The 17,082-nt window shown below is 42.4% G+C and overlaps 1 pseudogene; it reads right to left on the bottom strand.

The window, feature by feature from the left end:
- LOC143786226 (uncharacterized) overlaps positions 1 to 17,082 on the bottom strand; it is a 467,324-nt pseudogene that overhangs the window by 85,208 nt on the left and 365,034 nt on the right.

Raw genomic sequence — 17,082 nt, 5'->3', positions numbered from 1 at the left:
TTGGCCATTTCACACACACATATTCTTCCTCTCCTCTTGATCATCTTCCTCGTAACCAGTCTGCTCCACACACTCCTTCCTCTATCACCAGTGCATTGTCAGTTCTCATTTTATGAGCCCAAGAAACATGCGCTCAATCGTTCAGTTACATGGAAATGGTACTCCCATATGTCCAAGTTCACTACAGTTGGTGCCAGGCCTCCTCTTGAGAAAGAATTGTGTGAACTCAGGCTCTATGGAAGATACATAGCCGCCATTATTTATTGTACCAAAAAGCCTTCCCCACCAGGTTTGAGCACAAACAATTTTTTAGCCCAAATTTATTGTATTTTGTGGAGATAATGTTTTGATACAGCAAACTCATATTTAAAAAAAAACATTGGGGTGAAATTAAATGTTATGGTGACTGCGTCTGAGTTGAATTTTCATGCCACTTGGTGTGACCTCACACTGTTGGACTTGGAGTTCTCCTCTAATCTCTTTCAAAGTTCTGGGTTTTGTGGTTCCCCTTTGTATTATCCATCTCTTCAATTTGTGACCTTATTCCTCGTGTGGCTGCCTCCAGGGAAGACGGCTACAGCCCCAGAGACTTCACACTTCTGGATATGTGCAGCTGTAGTAACAGGAACATCCAGCTGTAGGAGACATCATATAGCCTTCACCTGAGACTTGTTTGTCTATAATGTTCTCCTAATCTCCTGAGACCACTCTCTTCTTAGCTTTCTTTGCCCCATGTTCTGTGTGGTAAACGCCATGACAACAAACAGCACAGTGACTACTTTTTACCCTGTAAATAGGCGACTGACTGATTACAAGTCTGCAGACACTTGTGATAACTACAGGACGCTCTGTAGTTTCACTTCTCCACATGGTAAAATTAATTTCAATCTTTTCTAGAGGAACCATAATTTTATTCCAGGGCATTTTTAATAGTTTTGTTTTCTTGAAAAGAGGCCTTTCATCAGTTTTTTATGTTGAATTGGACAAGCCATGTAATATGCGGAGCATATTTCTTTATAATTTTTATTTAGTCTCTCTGTTGTGAAGATACCAGCTATGAAATATTTGGCACCTAATGAGTTAACTTTAGCCAAATCCAAGTGAGTGTTATCAGACAGTTTTCACTAGGGGCAGTTACTTCTCCCTGTGTGACTCTGACCAATCATATGCAGGTAGTAACATAGAACCGCAGGACGCGTGATGATGCCTGCATACGATTGATCAGTGTCATACTAGGAAAAGAAGTAAACGCCCCCACTGAAAACTTGTTATACTAGGAAAAGAAGTAAACGCCCCCACTGAAACCTATCTGAAAAAAAAATTTGGTTTAACTAAAGTTAACTCATTAGTTGCCAAATATTTGATTGCTAATATCTTTACAACAGAGGCAAAAAAAAATGTTTTTTTCCACTCCAGCCACTATTATATAGAGACCCCAGTTCAACATGAAAAATGTTGTCAACAGCCCAATTTTCCTGTAGGACCAGAATTCTGCTACAAAGTCTGATTTATAATTATTATCATTTACTAAAATTCAATAGAAAATTACTGTTGTCAGTTTCAAATGATTTCAGTGACCATTGGGAGTTTTTCTTACTTTAAAAAAAGGTGCCAACCATTTTGTCCTGGTCTATTTGCGGCATTGTTTAATTTTTTTGGAACTTATAATATTTTTATTACACACATATTTGGGTACATTATTTTTTTGGGAAGGGGTTGAGGGAGATATTAACATGAGGGGAAAAAAAACAGGATTAACTACAAAAGGTGGGTTTTTCAGTTGTTTACTGTGTGATTTAAATAACCTGTGCAGTGATACTATAATTTTTTTTAGTCTTAAAATATAAAACTACCTATGATAAATATATATTTTATTTTATTTACAGTGAACTACTTTTTAATTCTTTAACTCTTTATTTCCCTTTTGATCACTTCTAAAATGCCTTGATATACTTGTCTGACAAAGTATTATTGTCAGTCACTACTAAACTGACAGGCAACATTTTGGTTCAGTTTCACACATGTGTGAAACATTCGATCCAAAAGATTTGACCCAAAGCTGGGTCTCCTGACCTGAGCTAATTGCTTCATAGATCTATATAAAACAGGTCACTCAGATTGAGGGGTGAGACGAGGTCTTCAGAAGCAAGAACAGTTCATGCTTCATGGATGCGTGAAAACGGCCTTACTCTTTGCCTTTCTTAGACCGTCAGCCAGCCATGGCAAGACTTAACTATCTCCCACATCAAGCCACTAAGACGTGGTGGTAGCTAGCGATCACAGTACTTAAGGTATTAATCCAACAGTTCGGCTGTGTCTTCCTTGGCTTTAGTACAGTTGTGTACACAGGACTGAACAATGACGTAAATAATTCAGGAAAACTAAAACACAAAAGCCATAAGTGAGATCATCACAAAAATCTCTTGATGTTAACCCATTATCTACCAATGTCCTTTTTTGGGGATGCCTAATCTTTAGCTTCTAGCAACTAAGATTTTATAATTTTAATAATTAGGTCCAATTTTTTGTGTTGTGTTTGTAAAATGAATGGTTTCAAAATAGGAAATCATGTCATTGTCATTTTTAAATAAATATTGGGACGCCCTTTTCTGAAAAATCCGTTCTTGTAAAAATTTGAATTTGGCAAGTAATGGGGTGATGGTTTTCTATATTTTAGCGAAGCATTTGTCCATGTCTAACAAACATTAAAGGTGTTTCTCTTCCATGTGTCTTCTCTGATGTCTAATGAGATTGGATTTGTAGGTAAAACGTTTTCCACATTCTGAGCAAGAAAATGGCTTCACCCCTGTGTGAGTTCTCTGATGTAAGACCAAACCTTTTCTATAAGCAAAAGATTTCTTACATTGTAGACATGAAAATGGCTTCTCCCCTGTGTGAGTTCTGAGATGCTTTACAAGACTTGATTTGTGCCTAAAACTGTTATCACATTCTGTGCATGTATATGATTTCTCCCCTGTGTGAATTTTTACATGTTCCAAAAGACTTGATTTCTGAATAAAATTTTTCTCACATTCTGAGCACGGAAATGGTCTCTCCGGTGTTTCATTTATCAGATGTTCCACTAAACCTGGGTTATGTTTAAAATCTTTACCGCATTCAGAACATAAATATGGCTTCTCCCCAGTGTGAAGTCTTTGATGTAGAGTAAGAGATGTTTTCTGGCTAAAACATTTTCCACATTCTGAACATGAAAATGGCTTCTCCCCTGTGTGAGTTCTTACATGATCATCCAAATATGATTTCCGGGTGAAACTTTTTTCACATTCTGAGCATGAAAATGGCTTCTCCCCTGTGTGCGTTCTTAAATGATCAACTAATTTTGATTTACAAGTAAACAGTTTTCCATACCGTGAGCAAGAAAACTGCTTCACCCCTGCATGAGTTCTCTGATGCATACTAAGACCTGCCTTCTGAAAATGGCTTCTCTCCTGTGTGAACCCTCTTGTGTATAGCAAGAAGTGATTAATAGGCAAAACATTTCCCACATTCTGAACATAAGAACGTCTTTATATCTTTGTAAATGCACTTGTGCTTGGAAGGATGAGACTTCTTTTAAAATATTGTCCACATTCAGAAGATGCAAAAGATCTATCCAGTCCATGTTCAGTTCCTTTTTTGTCAATCGGTGATTCCTTATCTTCCACTTCATCGCGGAGAGGTAAAAGGACATTTGTTTTTGAATCTTTCCTACTTTCTTCAACTGAAAATAGAAAACAATTCCATAAATTATTTCACACTTTGCTAATTTCTATATGAAACATCCAGAACGGGAACAAAGCATGTATCAGTGATCAACAAATCAAGATGGCTTTTCTTTTTCCCAGTAACACAAAAAAGTATCAAATAAAACAGTAGTCAATAAAATCTAATCAAATTTGTATCTATACATACCTAAACAAATGTACTCAAATCAATTTTACTTACCTCTAAGAAGTTGTCCACTACTTGGACAACTTCTTCTCATACCCCAAGCTTTGCCCTCCTAAAATAATAACACTTATACTCACCTCCTGTGCTGGCGCCATTCCCATGTTCAAATTTGTCCGAAGTCGGGGCCAGTAATGCCAGCGCTGATTGGGTGCCAGCGTCACGTGAGCTCCAGGGACAGCGAGTGACGACACCTCCAGTGCAGTAGGTGAGTACAGGCGTTATTATTTATGGTGGTCTAGTTGTGGACAACCCCCTTATTTACTAACAAAAAAATCCAAGTTAACCTCCCAAAGAGCATATGGAGCCGGAGCAAAAGTCTATGATGTAATTTCCCTTAAGAGCCGCATGGATTTAGGCCATTTTCATGAGAAAATGAACGGCATGCTCATTTTATGTGCCACAGTATCCAACGCCCATAATAAATCCAGTTAAACAACATTGACAGCTTTACCCCAGGCTAATCTGGGACATACCTCATCACTGAAAAGAAATCTGAAACTTTTGACACGTTAGCTATTGTAAAACGATGACTCCCTGCATTCCCTGGCTGTCATGCAGCTGTCCAGGTAAGTTGGGAGTTGTAGTTCGACAGCAGCTGTAGTGCAGGAAGTTGCTGACCTTCATAATAGAAGCTAACCAGATTAGTTTCAATCACTGTTGAGTCCAAGCGGATGCTGGGTGAGAAGGTTATCATCAGAGACTATGGAGGACAACTTCCTTCACACCATACATTTCCCCAATGATGTATGGAAAGTTGCAGGGCCTGTAGTTTTCGGTCTCACTTTTTGTCTCCATGTTTATTATGGGTCAATCTTGTTGAACAGATAATATAATGCTTAAATATTACGGGATCTGTTATTCTAATTAAAGGCTCTATTCATCTCCTAAACTACTATTTATTGCTAGAATACATCTATACGGAATTAATAAAGCAATTTTGCAAACAGGCTTCATTAAAAAAAAATTATATTTTATATCTACTACTTCCATGGTCTATCTTTTTACTTTAGTTGCATTAGTGAAAAATGTAGCTGTAAAGATTTATTATGCATGCATTCATTCTTGAAAAAGTCATCGATGATAGACTAGTGGGGTCAGTAGCTGAAAACCTGTCGACCTTGTGTGGTTTCCTCCTGCAATGGTGTTAAACATATACAGTCAAATTTTAGTCAAGACTAGTGTTGAGCCACCCCCCTAGTGTTCGAGTTCGGTTTGGTTCGTCGAATTGGGGCATCTTCGATGAATGTTCATCAAGCGTTCGACGAACACCGTCGAACCCCATTGAAACCAATGGCAGGCAAACACAAACACATACAAACTCATTGAAAACATATAGAAAACACCTTAAAAGATGTCCAAAAGCTGACAACCTGCTCAGAAGACACAACCAACACATGGAAATGTCACAAGTACATATAGTCATGTGAAAATATAAGAGGTGGGGGCGTAAAAGGAGGAGGAGACACAGATATAGGCATGTCATGCCCTTCTAAAATCAAGAAAGGCTGGAGTAAAAATCTAAAATCAGCCTACCAACACCCAGACATCGTGACAAAAATTTTTTAAAAAGAAATATCTTTAGGTAGAATGGCGGCAGGTCCATTCAGAACACTTTCCTCAGAAGACATAGTGGTATCCATGTTGGGAGTCGTGCCAAAAAATGAACCCAATACATTCAGACTAACCCACCATTTGTCATATCCAAGGGGCAGGTCAGTAAATGACAACATCAACGTGGAACCAAGTACAGTACTATGTACTGTACCTCTTTTATGGTTAAATATATTTTTATTAAAGAGAAGAGAATTTTACAAGAAAAACAGTAGTTGAAAACTACGTCAATGATCAAAGTACTTTTTCTTATAATATACAATTCGAGAAGAGTAAAACAAAAAAACACTCATTCACAAACCTTGCATAAATCTTACAAAAAAGAGAGAAAAAAAAAAAAAAAAAATTAGAGGGAGTAAACCCTCAAGAATAACTACGGTATCTTTAACATATAAGCAATGACTCCTTGCCCCCGCAACAGGCGAGGACTTTCATTACCGTAAATAAAGTAAAGCATACCCAAAATCAGTTCGCCCATGTCCCCTAAAGCGAGACATGCACGCAGATAGTATCATTATAAAAGTAACTGGTAAATCATGGTACAGACCTATCACACCGAGCTGGTGGAAGGTGAACAGCTCACCCAGGGGGGAGATAGAAAGAAGAAAAAATAGAGGGGGGAGCCCAATTAGGTGGGGCTCAAGAAAAGATATATAAAATGAGAACACGAAAAGAAAGGAAGAGTAGCTTAGTAATCGACTGTAGAATAGACAGGTGTATTCAGGTAAACAGGTCAGGGAAACGAGCAGAATCTTTAAATAGAATCCATTCAGTCCAGGTACCTAAGAAGGAGACCCTTGTCTGTGAAAGGTCTGCTTCAATTTCCTCCATCCTAAAGATGGTTTCAAATTCTGAAAACCACTCCACAACATCGGGGGGAACCGGGTCTCGCCATCGGCGGGGGATGACCGTTCTAGCAGCTGCTAGGCAAAATTTAAGGATGTCCTTTTTTTGGGATCTCACCGAACCGGGAATCATGGAGAGCAATGCTATCTCCGGAGTACCGGTGATGTGCTTGCCTGTGATCAAACCATAATTTCGGAACACTTGGTCCCAGAATGTTCTAATCAAGGGGCAGTCCCACCAGATATGCAAAAGGGAGCCAATGCCATTTCCACACCTCCAGCAGCAGTTTGAAATTGAGGGAGAAAATTTGTGTAACCTGTCAGGTGTGAGGTACCACCTATATTGCAGTTTATACCCCTTCTCCGAGGCCTCACTGGAACTCGGGAGTTTATGGTTCATCAGGAAGCAACGCTCCCAATCCTCATCCGACAGAGTCCGCCCTAAATCCTTCTCCCAAGCAGACTGGAAATAGAGCCTTGCGTCAGAATCAGGTGTTGAAAAAATTGAGTAGAGGGAAGAGATTCCCCTGCTCGGGGCGTCACCACCGGCAAACAACAGTTCCAAGGGAGAGAGTCTACAGTTCGAACCCCTAGGCAAATTCAAAGAGGCCAGGAAAGACCGGACCTGCAAGTACTCCCACCATAGAAGTTTAGTGGAGGGAGATTGGGTTTGGAGGGAACAGAGGGTGGGAATCTCGCCACGCTGTAAGATATCACCAACCCGTATGTCATCCTCGTATTTCCATCCCATGAAGGCTTTCCTGTGAATGCCCGGAGGAAATGCCGGGTTGCAAAAAATAGGTGTAAGAAGGCTGGCCCCAGAAGGAGCGGACCCCTTCACCCCACTGCAGTGCCATGCCCTCATAGCCTCTGAGGTTAGGAAGGAAAAACTCCCCTGTTGAAGAGCATATTGCTTTGGGATCCACTGAAGATACTGAAGAGGCAAATCGGACCATTCTTGTTCCAACTCTACCCATTTTTTAAATTTAATTTTATATTTCCAGTCCAAGAGGCGAACTAATATGGCCGCCCTGCAATAGTTTCGGAGGTTGGGTAGACCAACCCCACCAAACTGGCGTGGCCTAGATAAAACCTTGTAACTCACCCTCGGTGTTTTCCCCTTCCAGATAAAACGGGAAATCAAGGACTGTATTTTAATAAAAAACGATTTATGTGGCCAAATGGGAATTGCCTGAAAGATATAAAGAAATCTCGGCAGGATATCCATCTTTACCACCTGAATCCTACCGAGCCACGACAGCCTCAATGGGCCGTAAGACTCCAGAAGGGATCCCACCTTGTTCAAAATGACCTGATGGTTCAAAGAAAATAATTGAAGAGGATCCGAGGTGAGGTTCACCCCGAGATATGAAATCTGATCCCGTTGCCATCTGAAGGGGAAGGCCTGCTTCAAGGAAGCCACCTACTGTACCTCTTTTGACAAGGCAATCAGGCGGGTCAAGAAGTTGGGAAGGGGCACCCTAATGGCCAAAACAGACATTGAGGGGGCATTCCGGTTACTACCAGTGCCTCCGAATAGTGTCCTCCCATTGGGCTGCTTCTGTGAAGGAGCATACTACATAGATCGCTGTTTGCCCATGGGGTGCTCCATATCCTGCTCACTATTTGAGGCGTTTAGTTGCTTCCTCGAATGTGTCATCATGGATGTTTGTAAGGCGGCACATATTATCCATTACCTCGACGACTTTTTATGCCTGGGCCCAAAAGATTCACCACAGTGTGAATACACGCGGTAGTCCACCTGTGAGAAGGAGAGAGCTGGAAGGAGAGTGGACACCCCAGAGCCGAGAGGTTAGATTGAGAAAGGAAGAAGGCGGTGTAGCTTGCTTCATGGGTAGGGTGCTCTGCTGAGTAGCAGAAACTGCTACTAGGCCCAAAGTATTGCCTGGGCTAGATGCAGTTAAAAATTAGTACTTAGATAAACAGGCGGTGTAGCTTGCTTCATGGGTGGGGTGCTCTGCTGAGTAGCACAAAATGCAACTAGGCCCAAAAGGATTTCCTGGGCTAGATGCAGTTAAAACTTAGTAATTAGATACACAGTTGGTGTAGCTTGCTTCACGGGTGGGCTACTCTGCTGACATGCAGACACTGCTCCTAGGCCCAAAACGATTTACTGGGTTAGATGCAGTAAAAATTGAGATACACAGGCGGTGTAGCTAGCTTCACAGGCGGGCTACTCAGATGACTATCAGACAATGCTACTAGCCCAAAAGGATTGGCTGAGCTAGATTACACCAAATGCTGTGACTAACACTTGCACAACACTGGCACAGACCTGCCTGGCAAAAAGTGCTATGAACTGCAGTAACCTACCCTGAAAAGGGCTGATATTACAACTAGTCCCGACTCCCGACTCCCTAAACCTATCTTTCAGAAAATTCGTTCCCAAAAATGACTCTTTGACTGAATAGCGCCCACAGCAGCACCGGAGCCGTCTAACACTAAGCTGCAGCAGTGAGGAAATGGTGGCGACGGGAAAAATGGCTGGTTCTTATAGGGCAAGGAAATGTGACATACACAGCCAATGACACATGCCCTTGCTTGTGTGCATCACATACACATTGCTGTGTGTGTGCGCACTGCTGATAGGCTGAGAGACTGCACCGCCCCTCTGTAAATGCGGGAAAGAAAAAAAAAAGGAGATCAGCATTATTTCAGCCCAGATCTATCCCCCGCCCACTATACACTGAAACAGTCTATTAACATTGATAAACAGTTTTAATGTGAAAATCAAGTTAGGCTTTTGGTGAACAAACAGTTATCGAACAGAAACTCGAACAGCCGAATTTTAAGCAAATTGTTCGAGTTCGACGAACGACTCGAACACCGCCCAAAACAGCTCAAATTTGAAATTGGAAAACAGTTTGACTCGAACACCGCTCATCTCTAAAAAAGGACTTCAAATACTGTGTTACCGAGCAGTGGAAAAACATCACCTAGTCAGATTGAGTTCTGATGCACTCTACTGATGGGAAAGCATCAGTAGCAAGCAGCGTAAAGCTATGAACCTTTGTTCAGGCGTCAACAGTGCAAGCTGGTAAAGTTTGAGCTTGAGTGTAAGGAATGTCTTCTTGGCACACCCTAGCTCCTCTGATACCTGTGGATAAGCCCTTCCTGCCAGCCTGATGGTGTCGGGAATGTTTTCTTGGCACACCCTGGCTCCTCTGATGCCTGTGGATGGATTAGCCCTTCCTGCCAGCATGATGGTGTAGGGAATGTTTTCTTTGCACACCCTGGCTCCTCTGATGCCTGTAGATGGATAAGCCCTTCCTGCCAGCCTGATGAAGGTGCAGTAATGACGTCGGGAATGTTTTCTTCAAAGATGTAGGAAGGATATGGATGGGAACCCCACCACAAGGAATACCCTCACAACTATAATCGGAATAGTTGACAATATAATAATGCAAAAAGTTGGGAAAGATTTCCTTATTGACAGTAATAAAAAAGAAGGTGGCTTGTAGCACTCAAATATTGGACAATTACAAAGGACACATAGGCACAGAAAGGACGCACCATCAAAAAAATTCCAAGGCGTCCACTAGGAAAAAATTCAATAGAAGAACGAGACAGTATCCAATTCAGGTGAAAAAAAACTTCAAGGTTACATTTATTCTGCCATAGATGCAACATTTGGACCAGCCTTATGTCTGTTTCATGCTTCATTGTTGCTGGTCGAAACATCACATCTACGGAAGAGTAAATAAAACCTTGCAGTTTTTTCCACCGGAATTGGACATTGTCTCTTTTTACTTTACTGACAAGGTATCAATGGATGCAATGCATTAAATGCTTTATATACTTACAAAAAGAGCACCAGTATCAACCAAAATATCCCATTAACATTTATACTAAAATATACAATAAAACTATACAATTGTAGATCGAAAAAACATATTGCAAAGTGCTTAAATGTGTGAAACGTGTCACCATGGAGGTGGAACACTAACCAGGATGATTCAATGACCCAGCTTAGGAAACATGAGGTTTCCTATAAAGAGGCAGTCTTGTGCATTAACTGATTTTAAGGGCGAGTCGCCAACCCACCTCCCGTCTGCCCAGAACTTAGCTTAAGACCAGTGGTGAAGGGAACGATAGGACGAGACATGAGAGGCTCGTTATCCTAGGCGACCTGATGCCAAAGCATGTGTAATAGAGTTTAGACAATGAGAGGCTACTCCGTGCTGCCATGTGACGGGAACGATATGAGTAGGAATGAATGACTTAATGTGCTGCTGTAACAAATAAGAGAAAAACCAAAGTGTGAATAATATGGAGGACCAGCTCCGTGATCAAGCCGTATATGACTGTGGATCGTAGAGGAGTGCTTGAGATGGAAAGGATACCCTTAATCAAGTCCTATCAGTTTAGTTAAACACAGCTGGTCTCTAATGAAGGAGTGGGACCATCTCAAGGACGATCACAAGGAAATGGACAGCATGGGACTTAAATATGAGTGTCTGAGCAAACCGTCTGAATACTTATGACCATGGGATATTTCAGTTTTTCTTTTGTTGAAGATTAATGGTGAACATGTGGCTGTGTTTTATTGGCGTGATAGTAAACACAGAGAAGTTGCTTTTTTGTGTCTGTAGAGTATGCCTAGAGACGATATGCTTCATGTAATTGTATTTTAGTTCATAGTTGCTGAATGGAGCAACCCACATGTGCACTCTATAAGGTATATAACATAAGCAGTAGAGCGGTGGAGGAAAGTTTTGACTTGGAGGAGAGTCCTGCAGAGAGCGAGTGCTAACACCATGGGAATGGAGCCGGCATTGGTGGGGAGTATAAGCGTTGTTTTATGGGGGCCAAACATTTTTTTTTAACAATAAATTTTTATTGAAGTTTGCGAAAAAAAGGTGGTACAGGAAAGGAAGGTACTTTAACGTTATCCAATAGTACATTGCATCATAGACAGTATGACAGTCTTTCATTTATGTTCCAGTTACCAGCAATAAACTTAACACAAGTCATAATGAAGGACGAGTGTAACAGCAAAAACAAAGACAAACATAGAAAGTGGGACAAGGGTTTGGGGGGGGGGGGAAGGGAGAGGGAGAGGGGAACCCGAGAAGGGATTATAGTAAGTCTGTATCCGTTTGGGTAGTTTAGTCAGGCGCCTGAGGATTAAGGTTAGACAATCGGGATACCGGATCCGCAAAAGGGGTGTGGCTTGCGTATTCTGCCCAGGGGAGCCAAATAAGTTCAAATCTGTCGACTCTGTCAGTTAGTATAGCAGTTAATTTTTCATTAACCATATACCAGGATAGGCGAGATTTAACTCCCGATAAATCCAAGCCTGTTTTTTTCCATGCCGAGGATATAGTTTGTTTAGCTGCTAAAAATATAAATGTGATAAGGGCCCGGGAATATCTAGGAATATTAGAAATACGCTTATTTAATAGAGCTTCCCAGGGGTTTTTCTTAAGGTTAATATTCGTAACTGAGAGAATCAAGAAATAAACTCTGGTCCAGAACCTTCGAACTATTGGGCAAACTCAAAGACAGGGGACATTCCCCTGCTTGAATTGTCTTCAGTGTAGCAACATACAGAGGGGCTCCTCTGTTTTTCACCCACAAACGGGCAAGGCAATTCCCATAAAAGGATTTTATACCTGCGAATCCACGTTTGTGGTATATCTTATAAAGTGCCCGTGTGGTTTAGCCTATGTGGGGGAGACTACTCAAATGGTGAGGGATAGAGTGGCCCAACATAAGTCCACGATCCGATGTAAAAAGACACACCTCCCCCTCCCACATCACTTTTCTGAACAAAATCACAGTATCGCCCAGCTCCGGTTCCAGGTTCTGGAGCAAGTTGATACCCCTAGGAGAGGTCAGAACCGTACCAAAATGCTCCAGAGAAGGGAAGCTTTTTGGATTTACACGTTACAGACTTTAGAACCAAAGGGATTGAATAGGGACTACGACGTCTCAGCTTTTTTGTAAAATGACTGTGAATATTGCATTATGATTCCTGTTATGCTTTGTAAGTTATATTAACTTCTTCTTCTCCTTTTATATCCTCACAGAATCGCTAGCTGCACTACTATGCACTGAGCACCGACTATCCTTCACATGGTATAGTATTTCCACACCATGCCATTCTAATATAGAGTATTAGCTTTGTCTCTATATTACAGTTGTGTGACCACCATTGGGAATCCCCCGGGGTTTTACTCATTTACCCCTTATGTGTACATGTAACTCCCACATATAGCCACCCTGCGGTTTTTATTCCTCATTTTTATTCCTCATTTTTCATTCATATGCTGCAGTGCCCACTAAATCTCCCCGATTGTGGCTTTGACACTTTAGCTGTGCGGTGCATTAGTACACTTTTTATGTCATATACAGGCGCCAGTTGGCCTGTAAATCTGCCCAGCGCTCCCCCCGATCCTGCGCATGCGCGGCCGGCACCGTCATGTGACGCCGATGACGCAGCGGGTCAGCTGACCCCCTGACGGCGCACACATAAACCCGGAAGTAACGCTGGAGTGCCAGCGTCTCCGGGAGGACTCTCTGCACGGCGCCTTTCTCCTCTGCAGCACCAGGTACAGCGGCGCTCTGTCACACTCCTGTCCTTATTCCCCATGCCCGGATTTTACATCTTATTGGCACCTCCTTTATTCCCTACAGCGCTTTCCTCAACAGCGAGTACCTCGCCTATCTGCAGCGCAGCTCCGTTTATTACACCAGGTATTGTGTCCCTCTGCCCAGGATGTACCATGGTTCCTCTATAGTGCCTATTGGCAATTTTTCTGCCTTTACCTCTCGTGCCCAAACTATTTATTTATTTATTTGGCACTACCTTCATTTCTTGCAGCGCTCCCTGCACCAGCGAGCATCTCGCCCTTTGGCAGCGCATTCGCACATACTGTACAAGGTAATGTGTCCCTCTGCCCTACATTTACCATGAGGTCCTCTATAGTACCTATGGGCATGTACTCACACTTGCCACAATATGTCCTTCTCCGTAGGCGGTACCACACCTTCTGGATTCTGTCTGACTCTGGCACCATCCGTGGGCCCATACAGACATACTGTGTATTCCAGGTATATAATAGTATTACTCCTAGTGGGGGGACTGCTTACACCTACCCTCAGCATGTCATCATAAAGTTTGGTAGCCATTTTGATCCATAGGGGTTTCATACACAGCTCCGGTGGTCACACACGCTATATACTCTAGTACTTACTCTCATATACGGCAGCCCGTTGTTTTGGTATACCCTTTTGTATCCTCATATGTTGTCACATGTTTTACGTGTATGTATTCTTGTATTTTAGGCAGCTCACCCTGCATGATTCAGGGGCAATTTCACCATTATCTCCCCATTCTGGCAGGCCCTTGTCCAGACCCAGCATGGTCACCTTATCGTAATCCTCTTACCAACACATTCACAGCTCTCTGTTTCTTCGATAAGAAGCTCACATCTCACGCTCCAAGTCAGGATTCACCAAAGTCCGTCACTATTGTTGTCTGATCACCTTACTAATGATATTTGGTTTTCTGTATTACATATCTTTGAATATAATACATTGTATGCTCAAAGTGCATCATGAATTTTGTCTCTAAAAAATATCTTTTTGTATTTTTTGTATATGTACATTACAGTATTCAAAAATCCTGTCTGATGAAGGTCCTATGTTTGGACCGAAAACGTTCATGTTGAACTGGATGCACTGAATAAATGATGTTTTGACTTCACTACAAAGTTCTCCTGAGTGCCAAGTATATTATTGCTGATTGATTACGGGTTGGATACCTGACTTGAGCACCTCTCAGATACCCAGAGTGCCGTGTTCTACTATAGTATATATTGGGCATAGCCACCAGATATGAAGCATATCTCCTATGGAGTTGCATTTCCGAAAGCAATTTGGGGAATAGTTAGCCACAGCCTTTGCTACTCTGGCAGGGGTCAGGTACCATCTGGTTAATACTTTGTAGTTAGTCTCCAACATGAGGGTATTGAGCAAACCCCCAGTGGAGGAAGACCAGATTTGGGTCCACTCCGAGTCTGTCAGCGTTGAACCTATGTCAGACTCCCAGCGAACGGTATAACCCAAGGACCTCCTCTGGGATGGGGAATTAATATGTGAATAAAGAAGGGATATGATTCCTGGGGCATGTGGGTTTTGGCGGCATCTCTGTTCAAAGGGGGTGAAAGAATAAGGGGGGGCTGAGGTTCTTAGTAAGGATTGAACAAAATTTTAAAGTTGCAGGTATCGGAATATTTCTCTCGATGGGAGATTGTATTTCTCACTCAATACAGAAAATGGGACAATTCCATCCACGTTAAAGAGGTGATGAACTCTAGTTATTCCCGCAGCTACCCATAATCGAAAGTCCCTAAGGGAATCCATTCCCGGAGGGAACTGGGCATTACCCCAAAGGGGGGCCAAGGGCAAAAATGGTGAAATTAAGTGCGAGGAGTATTTTATTGAATCCCAGATTCTAAGGGAATGAACCATGATGGGGTTAGTATTTTCTCTCCGGTTAACTGGGAGAGTCCAGAGTATCGTGTCGAGGGTACTTGAGTGAAGTTCCGAGGCCTCTAGAGCTAGCCACAGGGGGGGTTCAGAGCAGGCATGGTACGTCAGTTGACCTATTTGAGCTGCTTGATAGTATTTCGAGAGGTTTGGGACCCCCAGTCCCCCTTTTAGACGATGGCGGTAAAGGGTGGCTCTATTAACCCTAGGGAGACCCCCCTTCCAAACAAAAGAATTAATTGCTCGTTGGGCTATTTTCAGATATTGTGTGGGGACCGAGACCGGGAGGACCCGGAATAGATAAAGTAGTTTAGGGAGAATAGTCATCTTTAGTGCGCGTATTCTGCCGAGCCAAGAAAGATGAAGTTTACCCCATGACTGGAGTATTAGGCGGATTTTACGGAGCATATGAGGGTAGTTGGTCGCATATAGCGAACCGTATTCCGAAGTGAGTTTCACTCCTAAGTAGTCCAAATGGTTAGAGGTCCACTGAAACGGGAATTCTTGTTTTAACAATGTGGTGACAGAGGAGGGGAGATTGATATTCATAGCGTAGGACTTAGAGGGGTTAATTTGTAAACCCGAAATGCGCTCAAAGTTGTTAAGAGTTTGCAGTAGAGCTGGGAGGGATGAGCGAGGTGATGTTAAGAGGAGCAGCATGTCGTCAGCAAAAAGGAAGAGTTTATGAGGAACTGAAGCTATAGTAGCTCCCTGGATGGATGTGTTGAGCCGAATGTGTATCGCCAAGGGTTCAAAGGCTAAAAGAAATAATATGGGTGATAAGGGACATCCTTGGCGAGTGCCTCTTTGAATAGGGAAGCGTGGGGAGGAGAAGCCATTGTATCTAACATATGCAGAAGGGGAGCTATAAAGAGCCTGAATCATTGTAAGAAAGCAAGGAGGGAAACCCCACTTCCGCAAGACCGCAAACAGATAAGGCCAAGAAACGGAGTCAAAGGCTTTTTTAATATCAAGCGATAATAACATGCTTGGTAAATTGCGCTGTCTACAATGATGCAGCAGGTGAGAGACTCGTCTTATGTTATCTGATGCTTGTCTATTGGGAACAAAACCCACCTGATCTCTATGTATTATGGTCCCCAGCCCCGAGTTTAACCGTTGAGATAAAATTTTAGCTAATATTTTAAGGTCTATGTTAATTAGAGATATTGGTCTGTAGTTGGACCATGCTAACTGATCAGAATTAGGCTTAGGTATCATAGACACAGCTGCTATCAACGATGCTTCTCCGGGTTTATTTCCGTCTCTCAAGGAATTAAAGTAATTAGTAAGATGGGGTATCAAGAGTGGGGCATATTTTTTATAGTATAAGGCTGTAAAACCGTCTGGGCCGGGTTTTTTATTGACTTTCAATTGTTGAATTGCTAGCTCTATGTCGTTGGAAGAAATAGGTTGGTTTAACAGGTCAATCAGACCTGGTCCCAGCGCCGGGAGCGGGACAGAATCCAAGAAGGCATCCAGCTCACTGGAATCGACGGTTGAAGTGGCACTATATAGTTGTATTAATTTCTGCTGGAACAATTGAGTGATCTTCAGTGGGTTGGACGTGATTCCTGAAGGAGTACGTAGTCTTACTGGGGGGCGGGGTTGAGGTAAACATTTTAGCCGTCGCGCTAGGTTAGAATTATTTTTATTATTGAGGGCATAAAACCGTTGTTGGGACCAGCGTAAGGCTCGGTCAGCGTTTTCAGATAGACAGAGGTCAAGCTCAGTTCGGGCGTGAGTGAGATTTCTGTATACATCCGGGGATGGTGCATTTTTCAGTTGAGTCTCAAGCACTGATACCCTATCTTCCAATTCAGCCTCTCTCGCAAGTCGTTCTTTCTTCCTACGGGAGGCTATTTGAATACACAGACCTCTCAATACTGACTTGTGCGCTTCCCACAAAAAAATCAGAGAAGAGGCTGACTGAAGATTGAGAGAAAAATATTCTTCTAAGTGGCTTTTTAATTTTAAAGCGATCTCAGGGTAGGAGAGCAGAGAATCATTCAGGGTCCAATTAAATGAATATGGTTTAGGGTGCAGCGCGGAGCATATGAGCAAGATTGGGGAGTGGTCAGACCATGGGGTGGAAAGGATGGAAATGTTAGAGATGTTAGGAATGAAGGATGGATGGGCAAATATGTGATCTATTCTA

Source organism: Ranitomeya variabilis, chromosome 7 (assembly GCF_051348905.1).
Source record: "Ranitomeya variabilis isolate aRanVar5 chromosome 7, aRanVar5.hap1, whole genome shotgun sequence".
NCBI lineage: Eukaryota > Metazoa > Chordata > Amphibia > Anura > Dendrobatidae > Ranitomeya > Ranitomeya variabilis.
The sequence above is the reverse complement of the archived record's forward strand: the minus strand, read 5'-3'. Positions and strand labels throughout refer to the sequence as shown.